The 17326-nt window shown below is 43.7% G+C and overlaps 1 protein-coding gene and 2 long non-coding RNA genes across 4 annotated transcripts in view; 2 read left to right on the top strand and 1 right to left on the bottom strand.

Moving 5' to 3' along the window:
* LOC143644578 (uncharacterized) overlaps positions 1-8922 on the bottom strand; it is a 28581-nt gene extending 19659 nt beyond the window's left edge. The window contains exon 1 of the long non-coding RNA XR_013156760.1: positions 8585-8922. This is a non-coding gene — a long non-coding RNA (uncharacterized LOC143644578). The remainder of the gene's footprint in view (positions 1-8584) is intronic.
* Positions 1-17326, top strand: part of TSHZ2 (teashirt zinc finger homeobox 2) — a 458954-nt gene that overhangs the window by 322114 nt on the left and 119514 nt on the right. The window lies entirely within an intron of this gene.
* LOC143644585 (uncharacterized) lies at positions 3577-16752 on the top strand. The gene is made up of 3 exons (XR_013156762.1): positions 3577-3867; positions 5437-5478; positions 6973-16752. It is a non-coding gene; the product is annotated as an uncharacterized LOC143644585 (long non-coding RNA).

Genomic DNA, 17326 nt, shown 5'->3' with positions numbered 1-17326 from the left:
GCGTTCCATGGAGGAGGAGAAGGAGCCAAGGGTCCAACGAGGAAACAAGCTTGGTTTGCTCAAGATCCAAGGCAGTAACTGGAGTTTCCTGAGGAAGGCGGAGAGGGGTGTGGGAAGAAACCAGAGAGCTTAGCTTGCCAGATCACACTTGAAATGAGTGTTAGGACTCATGCCCTTGAGTTATTTAACCTCTCTGAGTTAAATCAGAGAATTTCCTCTTCTGGGGTATGGGGGCAAAACTTTCCAAAGAGAATGAATGAGCCGTGCTCAGCCAAAGCTTGGAGCAGAGCAAGCTCCCAGCAAGTAGGGTCATTGTCCCTGCACCTAAGACAAGCGCCTGCCCTCAAGAACCTCCCAAGCCAGAGAGACACAGAGAGCTACAGTGCAGCGGGGTGTAGATAATAAATTTTTCTCTCCCCCATCCCCAAGAAACCTTGATATCCAGGGTCTGGTTGACTTCTTACATTTGCTTCCCCTTCTTCAGAGAAATGTGCCAGCCACCCCTTTTGGCCAGCAGCTTGAACTTCAGTGGCCAAGAAGCTTCTCAAGCATTCCACCCCCCAACCCCACCGTGTGCCCCAGGCCCACACAGCAACCCTTGACCCCAGCAGCACTAACCAGTCCACCCCGACAGGTCAGGGAATCCTCCTGGGGACAAACCCACAGCCGCACTTGCCCCTTGGCTGTGACTACTGATCCCACAACGTCCTAGCTGTCGTGGTGATGGCGTTTGGGTCATGCTCTGCAATTAGGATGGTTGTTTGGTCATATGTGAGAAAAGGATCACAAGGACAGGTTGGGAGAGAGTCTTAATCTGTCATGGGAGGGAGGTGGTTCCTGAGCACACACCACCCTGGAGAACCAGCTGGGTGCAGGGATGCTCACAGGTGGGAGGAGGGGAAAGAGAGAGGGTTGGGTGTCCTGGACAGGAGGACTCTCCTGGCAGTGGAAGCTGGATGACATCATCACCACCACCATCATCATCATCATTGCTAACCCTTATAAAGCACTTACCACAAATCAGACTTTGCTCTAAGTGCTTTATATTTATTAACCCAATCATCATAGCAACCATTAAGGCTGGTTCGTGATTATCCGCATTTTACATATGAGGAAACTGAGGCACAGAGTGGTTGAGTAAATTGCCCACAGTCACACAGCTATCAGGTGGCAGAGCTGGGTCAGAACCCAGGCAGTCTGGGTCCAGCCTCTGCTCAGGACCACGGTGCTTCCCTCCATCGTGACTTTTGCCCCTAGGCGTTATTTGCCTTCCACTGTTTACATCAATTTCTTTCTTTGAACCGACTCATACTTTTTATTCAAGTCAAATGAACACTTTGTAAAACCACCACCATAAATGCAAACCAGTTCCTCATAAATAGAGACTCACTATAGCAATAAAAACATAATAACAATGAAACTATGGCATGAAAATCCTTGCTACCTGTGTTGTTTATAGAAGGCTCTTAGTTCAGGGCCCACCTTTTTTTTTGCAGAAAGAGATTACAAGTATTAGCAGGTGCTAAAAGCATATCATCAGAAAACTCACTCCTTGCCTTAAACAGGAAGATTAAAGATATTAAAAAGAAATGCCCTATCCAAATACCATGTAATTTATACCTCATCCCACCAGTATTTTGTCTTCAATTCAGGAAAGACTGACGTAGGAGGGGGTCCAGGTGCCCAAGAGTCAGGATACCTATTTATAATAAGCTGTGTATCTTTGGGCAAGTCAAAGTCCCTCTCTGGACCTTATGTCTCATCTGAGTGATGAAGATATTGTCTCAGATCAGGCTCTTAAGAAGCAGCTGGCAGGGTAATTCCAGTCCGTGATAAACACGTCTTTAGGAAAAGTAGAAAAATTAGTTCCAACATAGGTGAGGCTTCCCTGAATAATTTTATTTATTTTAAAGGACTGTTCCCTTATCTGAAATTCATTCAACAATATGCATTTAACGATCTTCCATTAAATGCCATCACTCAGTGGGTTTTTAATAGCTAGATTTGCTCTTTCTTAATCTGAGAGGATTAAAATGTTCTTTCTAATTATAATATGATGGTGTTAGTAATTTATCTTTATTTTGTGTGCCCATTCATAAAGAAAAAATATTTGGTTCCCTATAGAGTTTCCTTTCCTTTTTATTCCCTCTCCCCCTGGAAATTTCACTGGTCTGTTCGTTATACCCCAAAGCTGGAAACTCCTGTATTAGTGATTCTGTCTGAGCTCAGTGATGTAGCATCCATTTGTGTGATTCTTTGCAGAAAATTCTGCAAAGGACCCCACAGATGACAAACTGAGTGAGGGGGTTGGATGGCACCTATGCCTTATCTAAAGGGATCACTGCTCCTTACTTCCCACAAGTTGTTGTCATGGGAGAAAGTGGGCCCAGTGATGCCCAATCTATGATGCAGCAAGAGAGGCAAGTGTCTAATTTTCCTTTGAAGCATTCTGAATTTTACTTGTGAGTTGGATCTGGTAGGTGGGCCATGAAGTATGACTTATGCTCACAATTTACAAAGCTCCTTCACGTACTGTTATAGGGTTCAGGAAAGTGGCCTGGATAAGAGGTCTGCCATCCACTCTCCATCCCCACCTTTTTCTTGGGAAACTCTCTCGTTTAACAATTTGCCTTAAGCCCTGTAGCAAACACAAGTGGTGAAAGGGTGGAACAGGATGTCGTGAAAAGAGCTGTTGCTGGATCCATGGAGCCTGAGTCCTTTGCTGTTCATTCCTTAGCTGGGTGACCTTGGACAGTAAGGACAACCTCTCTGGTCCCCTGTTTCCTTATGTGTAAAAGAGAAAATTTGATCCCACCTTTACAATTTTGCTCGAGATTAGAAACAATGTCTAATGTTACAAACTAGGAAACAGTGATTTTTATTTCATAACTAAATGCTCGAATCCAGCTCTTCTGGATCTAGAAGTATCAAGCTCTTCTAAATCTACCACTTCTTCTCCTCCACCACACTGCTCTACTGGGGGTCCCTGGTTGGTTTTTGCTTGCTGTGTGCCTCCCCTGGGGCCTGGAAAAGAGCCTGAGAAGGCCCCGTTCTGGTACCTCCCAACGCTGAATTTTTCCTGGGAGGGGCAAATTGCTCAGCCAATATTTCTGGGCTTGGCTCATCTTGGGCCCAGAATCCAGTGTGAAACTGTTTTCCTGGCAGGAAGGCTTATACCCACTTAAACTCTACCTAAGAAAATCATGAGCTACCCTGTAGAACTGAAGCATTGCCTTGCCCATCTTGCCAGGGCCTTTATGTTTAGCATCCATGGAAACCAGGGTCTGTGGGGCTGTGAGTATTTTGATCCAGTCTTTAGCAGATTTGCCTAAAGGTTGGTTCCCCAGATTAGGGTGGTTAACCTAAATTTTCTGGGGACCAAGGGCGTTCCTGGGATGCTGGACTTTGGGTTTTAAAACCAGGAAAGATCCAGGGAAAACAGCATGAGTTGATCACCCTCCCCCAAAGTTTGATCTACAAAGATGTTGGACCAAGGAAGATTCTCTCTGGCTCTAAAATGTCAGGACCATGACTCCAGGTGTGTTCTTGCACCCTTGGGCCTCAGAAAGCGCCTCTAAGTCTGAGCTTGAGAGCCAGGGGTTGGCAACACCTGCAAGGCAGGCAACGAAAATCTGTCAGTTTGGTCAGTTTTCTTTTCCACAAAGCCCAGACTTAGCTTCAGAATCTCTCTCATCACAATGCTCTGGGTGACTCTTACAAAATAAACTTCCTTGGTTCACAAGGTGACTTCTATGATTCATCTTTGCCTGAGTCCCTGCATTCCATCACAGGAGGCCTGTTACAAGTACCCTGTAAATATCTGCTGAATGAAAGAATGACATCAAGTTTAAAGATTTGAATGGATGGGTAAATAGACGACAGATAGATGATTAGATAGATCGATAGATAGATAGATAATGAAGGATGAAGAGAGAAAGAGAGGGAAAATAGATTGATTGTAGATAGGTGAATGAATGAAAGAATGACTTAATTTGAAAGATTCCTTCCTTCTCATCAAATCCACCTCTATTAGTTTCCTGGGGCTACCACAAAGTAGCAAAACCTGGGTGGCTTAAAACAACAGAAATTCATTTTCTCCCAATTCTGGAGGCTGGAAGTCCAAAATTAAGGGACCAATAGGGCCATGCTGTCCCTAAAACATGTAGGGGAGATCCTTCTTTACTCTTCCTGCTTCTGCTGTTTGCTGGCAACCCTTGGCCTTCTTGGCGTGCAGTGGCACTTCAGTCTCTAGCTCCGTGTTCCCACGGCCTTCTCTGTGTCTCTTCTCTTCTTACAAGGACATCAGTCACATTTCATTCAGGGCATACCTTTCTCCAGTATGGCCTCATCTTGACTGATTACATCTGCAACAACCTTATTTCCAAATAAGGTCCCAAATACAAATTCAGGGGTTAGGATATCAACATGTGTTTTTTGGGGGGTGGATGCAATTCAATCATAAAACCATCGATTTTCACTTCCTTCATGATCTTTATCACATCCTCTTGATCAGATCCTTTAAGAGCGAATGTTTCAATGAAACATTTCTGGTTCCCTTCTAGAACAGTCTATGATTATCCCACTAACCTGTCCAGGAAAAAAAAAAATACATTTTCCTTTTATCCCAAACTTTCTTGAGAGAACTCTTTGACCCACAGACATTATTCCAGTGAGGGGAAGGGCATTCAGGTCTTACGGCAGAGGGAATTGCTCATATTAATTTAAGGGAATTTGTTTGTTTGTTTCTGAAGCATATCAGAAAGTAGACAGCCTCCTTCATGGCACATAGTGCTGGTTCCATAGCAATCAGATCCGGTGTAGAAGTTCTAGGTGGGGAGAGATAGAGGGAGGCAGATTCATTTTCACCCTCTAAACCCCTAATCACATGTCACCTCCTCTGTGAAGGCTCTGCTGACCTTGTAGCCCCTTCCCCTGTGAGCCTGCGGCACTCAGCACGTCCCTCTGCTGCATCTTGATTGCACCGTATCACAAAATGCATTTTACTTATTATTCTCTGTTGGATTGAAAACACCTAGGAAGCAGGGATTTTGTGTCTAGAGCTCAGCCCTGTATCGGGGCAGCCAATCTTGTGCTCAACACATGTGGGCTGGTTGAATTTGTAAATCAAAAGACCAAACTAATGAATGGAGTAGCATCAGTCAGTGTAGGCAGACCATGGCAAAAGTGATGGACCCCACAGAATTTGGGGGGTCCTCATGACTGGGGGGAAAAGACTTGCCAAGGGGAATAGAATAATCCAGAAGTAGTGCTTGGTATTGTTTAAGCAGCATTCTGAAGGCAGGGACTGTGAAAATAGAGATGTGCATTTTTTTCACCTGAGCCATTTAATTTCTCCACGTTTTGTTTGGAGTTTTAACACTTATGCTCATCATTTACTGGTTGAGAACTCAGGTAGTTTGTTAATTGTCTTGGCAGACTGTTCTGTGCAATTTCACCTGACCTACTTACATCTCAGAGGTGAGCGTTTGTTCTAACTTGGGTGTTTTAAAGATTTTTCCCCAAAACCTAGATTTAAAAAAAAAAAAGAGTTATTAGTAAAGAAAAAGGTGGGGTGCAGACTTGGGCTGGGGGTCTGGAGAGGGATCTGGTCTGTCTGGACATCTAAGCCAGCCCAGGGAGAGCAACTGGCCGAATGTGCATGGACGCCACTGCCCTCCAGTGGACAAAATGTCAGGTCCGCTCAGGGAGGGCTGTGGGTTCCACGTGGGAGCACTCAGCACTGGGGGGCTGGAGCTTCCCACCTGCATTCCTCCCCCCAAGATCTGCCTCTGGATGTTCTCCCAACAGGCCACACACCATCTAACTCCGGCAGGCGGCCGTTTAGGGGAGGGAAATGACTTCGTTTGTTTGCCTGTTTGTTTGTAAATGTCCATGACTCTCTTATGCCTATGGAAAGAGGAGAAAGAAAGAAAAAAATGAAGGGTTTACTGGCCCTAGAAATGGCCATCTTGGCTTCTTAGATAAAGCATCCACAAATATGTGTCATTCTCCCTCCTCTTCCTCAGCTATCTTGCTTGGAGAATGACAAAGGAAAGAAGGACACTGCTTACTCAAAGGAATGCATTCCTAATGGTGAAATTTTGGATATTAGTGGGAGAGTAGCTTTGTGTAGGCATCTCCATCGATTCGAACAGTAAATATTCATCAGTTGCCTTCTACTTGGTGGGTACTAGAGAGAGAAAATTGGATAAGCCAGGGGATTCTGTTCTGGATGAGCTTTCAGTTCAGTGGGATAGACAGACATATAAACAGATAATCCAGCTCAGTTTGCAGGTAGTTAGAATCTCAGCATTTGCAAACATATTTGTAATTTAGGCTATTTATTCCTGAGCAACCCACGCAAGAGAGATATTGTAACTTGTCTTTTTGCTATAGCATAAATTTGATTGGTATTGCGATTAACATTTTAACATTAGTAAGAGCGGAAATTTCTTGTTGCATAAAGGAATCTACAGAAATCAGGTGAGCCACGAGGGAAGTGAGAATTGGGAGAAACCCAGCAACCTATAGCAGCAGCCTATGTGCATAAATTTGGGAATTTAGGAAAATCATATGCTGCATGCCTTGTAAACTGACAAAAGTTAATAGTTCTATGATTATGATGATTAGATTTTCCAAGATGAACATTAAATCCTGTGATGTGTGAGATCAAGTATCTTTGTGCGGATCAAAAGAGAAAATAGCGTGTGAGATTGAGTGTGTCCTGGAAAATATTTGAAATTGAAGAGTCATGGAAACCTGAAGCCACATGCACTGCACGTGCAGCGGTGATATGTATAAAGGCTGATGAGGATATACATGATGGTAAACACCAGCCGTTAATCGCAAGCCACACCAGGTCCACAGTCGCCAATAGGGAGCATCACTCCAGGCCACAGACATTTGCTCAGTCCGTTTGGTAGAACTTGTCAAACCACACCCCATAGGTCACAGTCTGCTCCTTTAATCTAGGGAGGACCGTGTCATTCTGGGTATTGGCTGAGGAACATCAAAGAGTCCTCAAGTGCTTGAGCAAGTTTGATGCACAGCTGCTAACCGCGATATCCGTTAGGAACGACATGGGCACTGGCCCAGCACCTGGAACTCCAACCCTATCAGGAGGACCTTCCCAGTGTCGTATCAAGTATTGTCTTCCAGAGATGCAATACGAGCCCAGCAAATGTTCGTTCATTAATACAATAAATATTGACTGCAGTGTTTGCTATGGCCAAGCACTAAACTAGGGCTGGGGATCCAGTAGTGAAGATCAGAGAAAGCCCCTGCTCACCATGAAACTTATACTCTAGTCCAAAGAGAGAAAACAAGCAAGACCATTTCAGACTGTGATAACAGCTTTGAAGGCAGGAAAACAGGTGAAAGAGCTTGTGACTCAGGGTCATGGGGGAGACCAGTGTAAACAAGGTGATCAAGTCTTAGATGAGGTGAAACCTTCACAATGAAGAGTGTCAGCCCTGCAGAAGGGATAGCAATGGCCAACACCCCAAGGCCAGATTGAATTTTGCATTTGAACCACCTGAAGACCTTGTAGCTGCTGCCTGGTGAGCTTGGAAAAGACTAGGGGCAGGTGAAGTTGAAGGTACAGGCAGGAGCCAAACCATTCAGAAACTTGAAATCCTTGGTAAGAAATAGGCAAAGTGAAGCCATCAGAGGGTTTAGCGAGGTGCTGGTGACACATTCAGGGAAGATAGGCACGGCAGTGATACTCACCCTTAGAATCCAAGCCCATTATTGTATCATAACCAGGATAAAATTAGTGAATTACATATAACTTGCAGCACACTTTATGCTGCAGCTTACAAAAATCCACACAGACAGACAACTCAGTTCGTAAGCAGTTTAGGTCTCAGCATTTATGAACTTATCATTTGTAAGTTAGGCTTTATATTCCTGAGCAACTCTGTGATAGAGATGAAGTAGCCTGTCCTTTTGCAGTGTTGATGAGAAAGAGTGAATCTGACATCCACGGAAAATGTCAAGCATGGTGAACATTCCCTGACAACCTATCAGTTGAGCTGATAAACATTTGGATTATTACACATTATATCATTGATTGTTCTCAATATAGAATCTGTGGTGAGGCATTTTCTTTCTAATTTAGTGAGGAATTGGCCTCTTTCTCTTCTGATCATAAGAAGATTGAAAGTTTTGTGGTCCCTTTTATTGCACTGGGTGCCAGGAAGCTCCTATCCAAATTGGATCATTAATCACAGAAACTATTTTAATTTTCATCATTAGAATATTTGCCCCCTCCTTCTGTTATTAGTAATATGTTTTTCCTTTATATGTCACTTTAAATCTTTTTTTGGTTAGAGGTGGAAAGAAAAGTTTATGATTTAACACCATAAGCAGAATAGCTATTTTACATCAAAAAGTGGCAGAGTGTGCATAGTTTATTGAATTAGCTATTAAATACACTGTTATTGATCATTTCTATAAAATGTTAAGCTTCAGGACTTCATCTGGGAATATAACACCCAGGAGAATATCATTTCTCCTAGAAAATCAGGTATTACATATAAATTCAAAGTCTGACTATTGCCATCAGGAGGGGGGTTCAGCTTACCATAAAAGAGGAATGTTTCTCATCACTGAGATGCATTTGCCAAAGAATTTCAACTTCTGTCTCCTTTTCTGCTGAACTTTAAAAACTGGAGAGACAACTGTCTGTTGAGACTGTTTTGTCTAGAGCTGGGCTTGAGGCAGGGATCCAGTGTTCTAAGTTTCAATTCTGATCCTCGACTCAAAACTTTAGGAAACACCTTCTTTGAATTTCATTAATTAGAAAATTAACTCCACTGAAGGTCTGGGGAAAGCCTTCTCCCTCGCTTCCTACAAAGCAGAAAATAGGAGGGCAGTGATTCTACGCAGAACTAAGGCCCTTATTTCTGTGATGCAGTGTTGAAATCATTTATGACCTAATTTAACTCCGGAAAGCCCTGCTTTCTCTCTGCTTCTGATCATCCATATCTATTTCAGCCTCATGACTCCGGCATTCACCGGCACAGCTGACCATAACCACACTGGAGTTATTAACCAGATAATCATCCACATGTGGGATTTAGCCACAGACACAGGTCTTGCATCTGGGCTGATTATATGGATAACAGTTGTGGGGAGAGAGACAAAAGGTGCCAAATTGCCGACGCTCTTCCAAATCGTGGCCATATCTTTTCTAAAAACAAACCAGTAAATCATCAAAAACAGAAAGAACCTTAATTTTTAATAATATAAGCAATAAACATCCACTTAAGGGAAATTAAATCATACAAACTGCACAAAAGGAAGAAAGGAGAAGCATTCAGAGATGCTGTTTCATAAATATTTAGTATACAGTCTTCTAGACCAGGGGTTCCCAAACTAGACCCACAGATCAAATCCAGTCTACCGCCAGTTTGATACAGAAAGTTTTATTGGAACACAGCCACACCCATTCATTTGCACATCATTGTGGCTAATTTCAAGACACAACAGCTTGATTGAGTAGTCTCCACGGAAACGTATGACTCACAAAGCCTAAAATATTTATTATTGATTGTTGGACTCTTTATAGAATAAATTTGCCAGCCCCTGATCTAGACGTTTTGTCTCTGCATATTTGTATTTATATAGTCTCACACAGATTTTTTAAAATTTTGGTTCCAAATAACCATAGATTCTTAGGATGTGGCAAAGAAATGTAAGAAGCGCTATGTGCCCTTCACGCAGCTCCCCCTTATGAACACGTTGGCTGACTACGTGTAATACCAATGCCAAAATAAAACAAAATAAATGAAATTTTAAAAATAAAAACTACCAAGGCCAGACTAACTCAGATTTCACCATTGACAGACATTCATTTGCATGTGATACACACTTTTTGAACATAAAAGCATTATGAAAGATGATACCTTTAAAGTTAAAATAATGAAAACTCCTCAACTGACAGAATGAAGGGAAAGAAAGAAGACTGTGGTTAACAGATTCCATGAGCCCCTAAAAGCTCAATATGATCCCAAAGCCACAAAAAAAAAAACCCAGGACTATTTCCTCTTTGGTAGATCCTCCTTAATTGTATTGACAAGACATTTTGGTGAGGCTCATGTGTTTTATTTTCACCTAAACTTATGATCCTCTCTCCTTTCTCCACCCTCCACCCCCCATCATCTTAAAAAAAAAAATGTGTGCACAACCAAAATATGACTAGGGAATCAAAGATGACAGCACATTGATAAGGTCCAGAAATTCTCAGCCCTTTCGCAGCAAGCGATTAAAGAAAAAGGTGATGTTTGGTTTATTCAAACATGTTTATCTGACATCTGTCTGGAATTCATCTGAAGTACGTAGGACTCCTTCCCAATCCTTTCCCACAATATGCGTAGGATGAATTTCTCAAGCCTAGACAGCTATGGAGAAAAGATGCCAGAGTTTCTGGCAAATTGTGTAAGAGGGAGAAACACCCCCCAACTTGTTATGAATTGTTCTTTGACTCTCCCAGAGACAGTTACCAAGTACCCACCTCGGTTGCAGATACACTGAGATTTGCACTGGGTGAGGGGTGCTGGGTTAGTGGGCCTAGGTTATGGGTCTTTTCAAAATGTATGAATCAAATTGGTAGGGAATGGTGATAGCTTTTTGTAAAATTTTTTAAAGGACTAATACTCAAGTAACTGCAGTCAGGAAGCAGTAAGATTTGTAAAAATGTAATGGGGTTGCTTGAATGGAAGATGATAACTAACCCAGAGAGAAACCCTGTCCAGGACACCAGGGAGGACGAGGGAAAGAAGACAGGGTGGAAGCACTTGGATTCCCTTCTGGGATGGGTGGGAGCTGGGCTCTGCTTCCTTGACGGGGAGACCCCTCCACCAAATGCTGACATTGGATCCAGACACAGCCCCAGAGACATGAGGACAGACCAACACCAGGAGAGCGAGGCTGGAGCTAGAGGAGTGAAGAGCAGAAAGAATGAGGGGTAAGGAACAGAAGACAGCAAGAGGATCAGCACTAGATCTGTGGGTGGCAGTGCATGACAGGTGGCCCTTGCTGGCAAGTCTGGCTTGTATGGCACAGCGGATCTCCATGGCCTAAAATGAGTTGGTCTTTCAGATGACAAATAGTTATTGGGTTCCATCTGTATTTAGAGTCCCAAGAGAAGACAGATGACAGTCCTAGACTGGGTGGGAGGGTCCACGGGGAGAAACACTCCAAGGATACCTAAACCCTGGAGGAGCTCCATGATGCCTGCTGGAGTTTAAGAACCACAGCTTCAGAACCAGATATTGGGCTGGACATGGAGAGGAGTGGCCAGATTCTGGATATATCTTCAATATAGAGCTTGGACAACAGGCAATTGCTCAATGGGGTTGGTTCCTTAAAACGAGATCAGGGCTCACCAATTTGCCTCAATCCCTACTCGGCCCTGTGTATTCTTTCTCTGGATCTCATAAACACTTGACTTTGCACCCTGCCCTAGAACCAGGGATGGGGGAGGCAGAAATTTCAGGGATGAGTTTCCAAAAACTTCTGTTTGAAAAGTTGCCTGAGTGTTTTCCTGTTGCATGGCAGAACCATCTTGTGGTCCTCTTTTGGAAAGTCTGTCCCAAGGCCACGGGGAAGGGTGTTGAAGAAGGCAGAGAGTGGGTAAGGTCCAAGATTCCTCCTTTCCAATATGGTTCTCCTTCCCTGGGAGGAGGGAACATGCTGGGTACCTGCTGTCCCTTCTCATAAGTGTAGAGAGGACTATCACTTCCAACCTCATTTGCTGTGTGGCAAAAGTTTTAGCTGCAAACCACAGCTCTTAAAACGCAGCTCTTATTACACGCCGCTATCACAGTAAGCACAGACAGCGACCCGTTCTGTCGCTTGAAAGAATCCTCAATTAACATTAGGAATTTAATCAGGATATTAATGGGTTTGGGTTTTAATTCCTACAATATTTTCATCAGTTAAAAAAAAACTCATTTCAACCTGCGTTAAGCTTGGGAAGTAGATTCTGTAGGGCAAGAAGTGATGGGATTTGAGGAAGCTTTTATTTTCTCATCAGGCAGAATGCATATGGAGAATTCTGTTTGACTTAAAAGAAATCTTCATTAAGAAATGAAAGGTTGAGGCTGTGACCATGTTGTCATATGGTGGCTGAGCTGCACAAGAGTAGAGGAGGGCATGGGAAGGAGAGAAGATTTCATGCATTGGTGCTTAATGCTGGACTTTCCCACTGCAATTCCTTCCAGGGGCTGGTTATGTCATAGCCCCAAGACCATTGGACATTCCAAAATATACAAGCTTAAATCAAGTCAATACTTGGTTTACAGCATATTTTATTAAACAAAGATGCCACTGATTATAGTATGTGCCATTATTTAGTCACTCTAAGAAAATAAAACAAAAACCTGCCAACTAATTGGAAGATATCAGTGACTGGAAAATGCATCTTGATTTCAGAAATATTAAGATGCCCGGAATTAGGTCGTCAGAGCTGATAGGTAAGCACAGCAAGGCCATCACAGACCCCTGGCCTTACACTTCTCTTTCTGCTCTTGGTAGCAAGATGGTGGATGCATCCTCACACCTCATGTTCCCTTTGCAAATGGAAGACAGAAGAGGGACAGGTGAAAGACTATCTTGTAGCAAGGCTTTGCATTTGGAATCAGGGAAGGACCTATCCTCTGAACAGTGTCACATGATCGCCCCTAGCTGCAAAGGAGGTTTGCAGGTCAAGTGTTTAGTTTCTCAACCTTGATAGCAGGGGATATCCTAGAGAGAATTGGTTGCAAATGGACATTAAGAGAGCCAGCCTGTAAGATCTTCCATGACCTATTTATCAGACATGTAATGAATTCAAGAGGCAGAACAACCATGTGTTGCTCAGATTCGATTCCTGTTAATCATCGCAGAAGGTAATTAAATAACATGGACTCCCAATGTGAAAAGCGTATTTCTTTTCTATGCATAGCAACTGAAACTGCATTTCAATTTAGAGTAGTGCTATAAAACTCCTTTTAAAATATTTAAACTAAAAAGTGAATCCACTTAAGGGAAACTATTAAATAAGTAATAGGACTAGTGGTATGTCAAAGCAAACATTGGGGAGGTAGCACACAAATCACTGAAGTACTAGTCACTACAGGAGAATAAGGCCCCTGAAGGCTTTGATTGAATAAATCAGAGGTTCCATGCCACATCGTTTACAGCTGCTCTCATGGAGCTTAAGCTGTGATTCTGGCAAGTTAGTAGCCCTCTGGAACTCCTGTTTCCTTACCTGTAAAGCAGAGGTCGTATCTGTACCTACATCATCCCAGAAGGGGAACCTCAGTGCCTCTGTCCCGTCTTCTTTCCAGCACTGTCCTCCCTGGTGTCCTGGAGATACTTCAGGTCTCTCGTTGACTTTTCTCTGGTTAGCTACCATCTTCCACTCAATGCGCCCTGGGGTCCCACAGCTTTTCTAGGCACTGCCGGGGAAGGGGCCCAGGTTCTGTTTACTCCTGCATTCTGAGAACTATTAGGATTCCTATCATTCTCCCTTTCTCATGACCTGACACAGCTGCTGCCTCTAGTTCCCCTGCTGCCCCCTAATCAGGACGCTCATCCAAGTGGGCCCAGCAGAGAGACTCGCTCTTCAATCGTGTCTTACCATTGCTCTGAGTATCCCAGGAATCATGCTTTTACAAAACCTACATCTGTTAAATTCAAATTCCTTACCTTTTATTCTTTCCCTGACAGTGAATACTGCTGCCTGGGAGTAGACGTGAGATGCAGGGACTGTTGGGGGCAAAACAAGGAGCTATTTCTAAAGCCTGGTCACACCGTGTGCAATGGGCCACACATCATTGTCCTCCCAAAATATCCCTTTGTGAGTTATTTACAAAGACAAAGAAACTCACCAGGAATGATGTGGGAGAAATTGTGTTGGTGGGCTCCTGGGAAAGATGTCTATGTAGCCTGCAAGTTATCAGTTAGATTCTCCTCTCTTCCAGGAAGTCCTCTCGGATTTCACCCAGCATTAGGCAAGCACTTCTGAAATGCCCATCACACAGCAGCTGTGCCTCTCACCACTCCCAAGCTCCCCTTTGAGCTGCAAGACCTGTGGGAGGCAGATGGGGAATCATGGAGTGTCACAAGGCTCAGGAGACAGACAGTCGTTGGTGGGTCTTGAATCACGTCAGCTTGGGCAAGTCTCCTGACTTCTAGCCTCAATTTCCTGATTTAAAAAAGTTGAGTGTAACTGTAGGTACTTTGCTGTTTCGTTTGTTACGAATGAGAGAGTGGCTGCTCTCATTTTAATTGTTGTTGTCAAACTAGTTTTAGATCTATTATTAGATTGCACTCCCTTTCAGGCCAAGCCCTTGTTTATCTGTGTATCCCTGCTTCCTTCTCACCCCAGGACCAAGCACAGGCCCTGGCACTTAGTCAACGCTAGATATTTGTTGGGTCAGTGCTTAAACTCTCTGCCTTGGTTTGTTCTCCCTTAAGGAGGTAGATATGAAATAAGAGCTTCTCACAAGTTCCCAATTACCAACCTTCTAGAACATTTGCTAAGCTAATCACCAGGGAACTAATGTAACAACTAACATTTATTGGACTCCTAAGCTGTGCCAGGCCCTACGCTCAAGTTAACTGCCAACTGTCCCTGTTTGCTCCAGGCTGAGGGGTTTCCTTGGACACAAAATCTTCGGTCCTGAATCTGGAATGGTCCCAGGCAAACGGAAATGAGTTGCTCACTATCACTAATGCTTTTCATATACTATCTTTGTGTGTGTGTGTGTTTATGTTTTAAGTAGACTATTTTTTAGAACAGGTTTAGATTTACAGAGAAATTGAGAAGCTGGTAGAGAGAGTTCCCATATGCCCACACCTAGTTTCCTGTATTAACATCTTACATTAGCATGGTACATTTGTCACAACTAATGAACCAATATTGACACTTTGTTGGTAACTAAACACCATACTTTATTCAAATTTCCTTCATTTTTCCTTAATGTCCTTTTTCTGTTCCAGGATCCCCTCTAGGGATTACATTTAGTCATCACATCCTTGATTCCTCCAAGCCCTGACAGTTTCTCAGACTTCCCCTGTTTGGGGTGACCTTGACAGTGTTAAAGGGGTACCGGATAGGCCTTTTATAGTATCTCTTTTAACCCTCAAACAAGCCTCCGGGGGTAGGTGCGACTGTTCCATTTGTGCACGTGGGTGGTTGAAGCTGAGGGCCAGTGGAACAAGAGTGGGAAAGGGTTGAACGGGGATTTGGGCTTCCTCTGGGGACCCGAGGACTCCATCATGCCATTCTCCAGGAGAAGAATAATCAATATCTTTCGTGCTTGCCATGCCCCCAGCATCCTGCTATGGAGCGCATGTGTGTGACCTCATTTCATCTTCACAACCACCCTATGTTCCAGACACTAAAATAATGCCTATTTTACAGAAAAGGAAACTGAGGCCCACGGAGGATAGATCCATTGCTTGGATCACACAGCTGGCAAATGGTCCCTAAGTAGGGACCCCTACCCAGCACTCTGCGACTCCTTTATGCTGGGGAGTTCTAGGAAGTTCTTCCTCCCTATTAGAGATGCTGGATATATTCTCTTTCAAGGAGGGAAATCTACACAAGTGTGTCTCAAACTCGACTATGCACACACATCAGCTGAGGATCTTGTTAAAAACGCACTCTAATTCAGTGGGCCTGGGGTAAAGCCTGCGAGCTTATGTTTATAACATGATCACAAGTGGGGCCAACTTGGCAGAGGGAAGCTGTAGACCACCTCCACTGTGCCACTTTCTTTTCATTCTGTGACAAATAGGATAACTGCTATGTGGTGTTGTAAAGAAGTGACCAGAGTCCCTCAGGTGGCCAGGGCTCCAGAGTTCCTTCCTGGCCCTCTGGAGCTCCAAATGCCAGCAGATAGAAAGAAACCTCAGAGCTGAGAAACCCCAGAAGCTACCATTCTGGACGACCAATTGGCAACTCCCTCTTCTCCGGCAGGATTTGTAAAAAATGTAATTAGCCCAGGTGAGGCTCATTAGAGCCAGCCTGGAATTCTGCCAGTGCTACGGCGAGCTTTATGCCAACCCCTTGATTTTAATATCAATAGCAGCGCTGACAAGGAAGCTAGAAGGCAAGGCAGTCAGAGAGGAAGCTTTGTACCCCAGCGAGCCCTCTCCCTCCTCCCCTTCTACTAGCTTTTGCCACGAGGGGAGGCAGTTGGCTTCATCAAATCAGAGCCAGCTCAAGAGTAATTTTCACTGTTCTCCCATTTCAACAGACTGGGCCCGGGGTGATCCTAAAAATTAAATGAAGCACAGAAAAATGAGACACTTACACGAGCCAAGCATTAATAGCCCATCCCGGCTCCAGCAGGACCCTGCACTTCCCTTGTCAATTTCTTTGGAATTCCTTGGGGCCTTCCACACGCAGCAAAGTTTCACGCTGGAATCTCTCGGCTCCGGAGTGTTTCCTGCCAGAGGGTCCGAGTCCCCTGTGTGTTTCCTTGTTCTCATGCAAAATGGAAAATGGGCCATGGTGGCCAATACTGTCTTTTCTTCGTGTAAATTGAGATATTTATGCTGATGCAATATTTTCAGCATAGGACTCGAGGCTGCCTCCCAAGCTTCCTGGATACTGCACAGATGCTTGTTAGCAATTCTTGCTATCATCCTCATCACCATCATTTTCACTCCATTTCTTGTATGCCAGGCGCCAGGCATCACCCATTGCATGCAGTGAAGACGGTTATAATGTTATTCTCACCGTATAGAAGAGAAAGCGGGCTTAGGTTAAATAACTTACCCCAAGCCATCCTGTTCAGGGGGCCACGAGACCTCTCTATTTGTTTGGCCATTGTAGCTGAGACTGAGGACTTGGATTAAAAGATTTTGGATTAAAAGAAAAAAAAGTGATTGCCCTACAATTCTGGTCGAAAGCCAAGGGTTAACTACTGAATTTTATATGAGAGTAATAGAATAAGAAAGATAGATAAAGAAGAGAGAGGAGGGAAAAGGAGATGGGGAAAAAGGCAAATTACCAGAATAATGCCCAACTGCTATATAAGGGAGGAAAAAACGACAGCAGTGATGTGTGCCGTGTACAGTATTTATGCCAAGCATTGAAGAAAATGAAACTCCAACTGGTAGCCAGTCAAAAATCAATATATGTCGGGTTAATTTGAATAAAAAGTAACCCTACTGAAGACAGCTAGAAATAAAGTTCTTTATCACCTGTGCTTCCCCCCCCCACCCCCGTCCTTAACAAAATAAAACCTACGCCATGGTAAAATTCAATAACATGGTCATTCATTTATTTAACAAATATTTATTGAGCACCTTCTATGTTCCAAGT

Source organism: Tamandua tetradactyla, chromosome 1, assembly GCF_023851605.1.
Source record: "Tamandua tetradactyla isolate mTamTet1 chromosome 1, mTamTet1.pri, whole genome shotgun sequence".
Taxonomy (NCBI): domain Eukaryota; kingdom Metazoa; phylum Chordata; class Mammalia; order Pilosa; family Myrmecophagidae; genus Tamandua; species Tamandua tetradactyla.
This window is presented reverse-complemented; position numbering and strand designations above follow the sequence as displayed.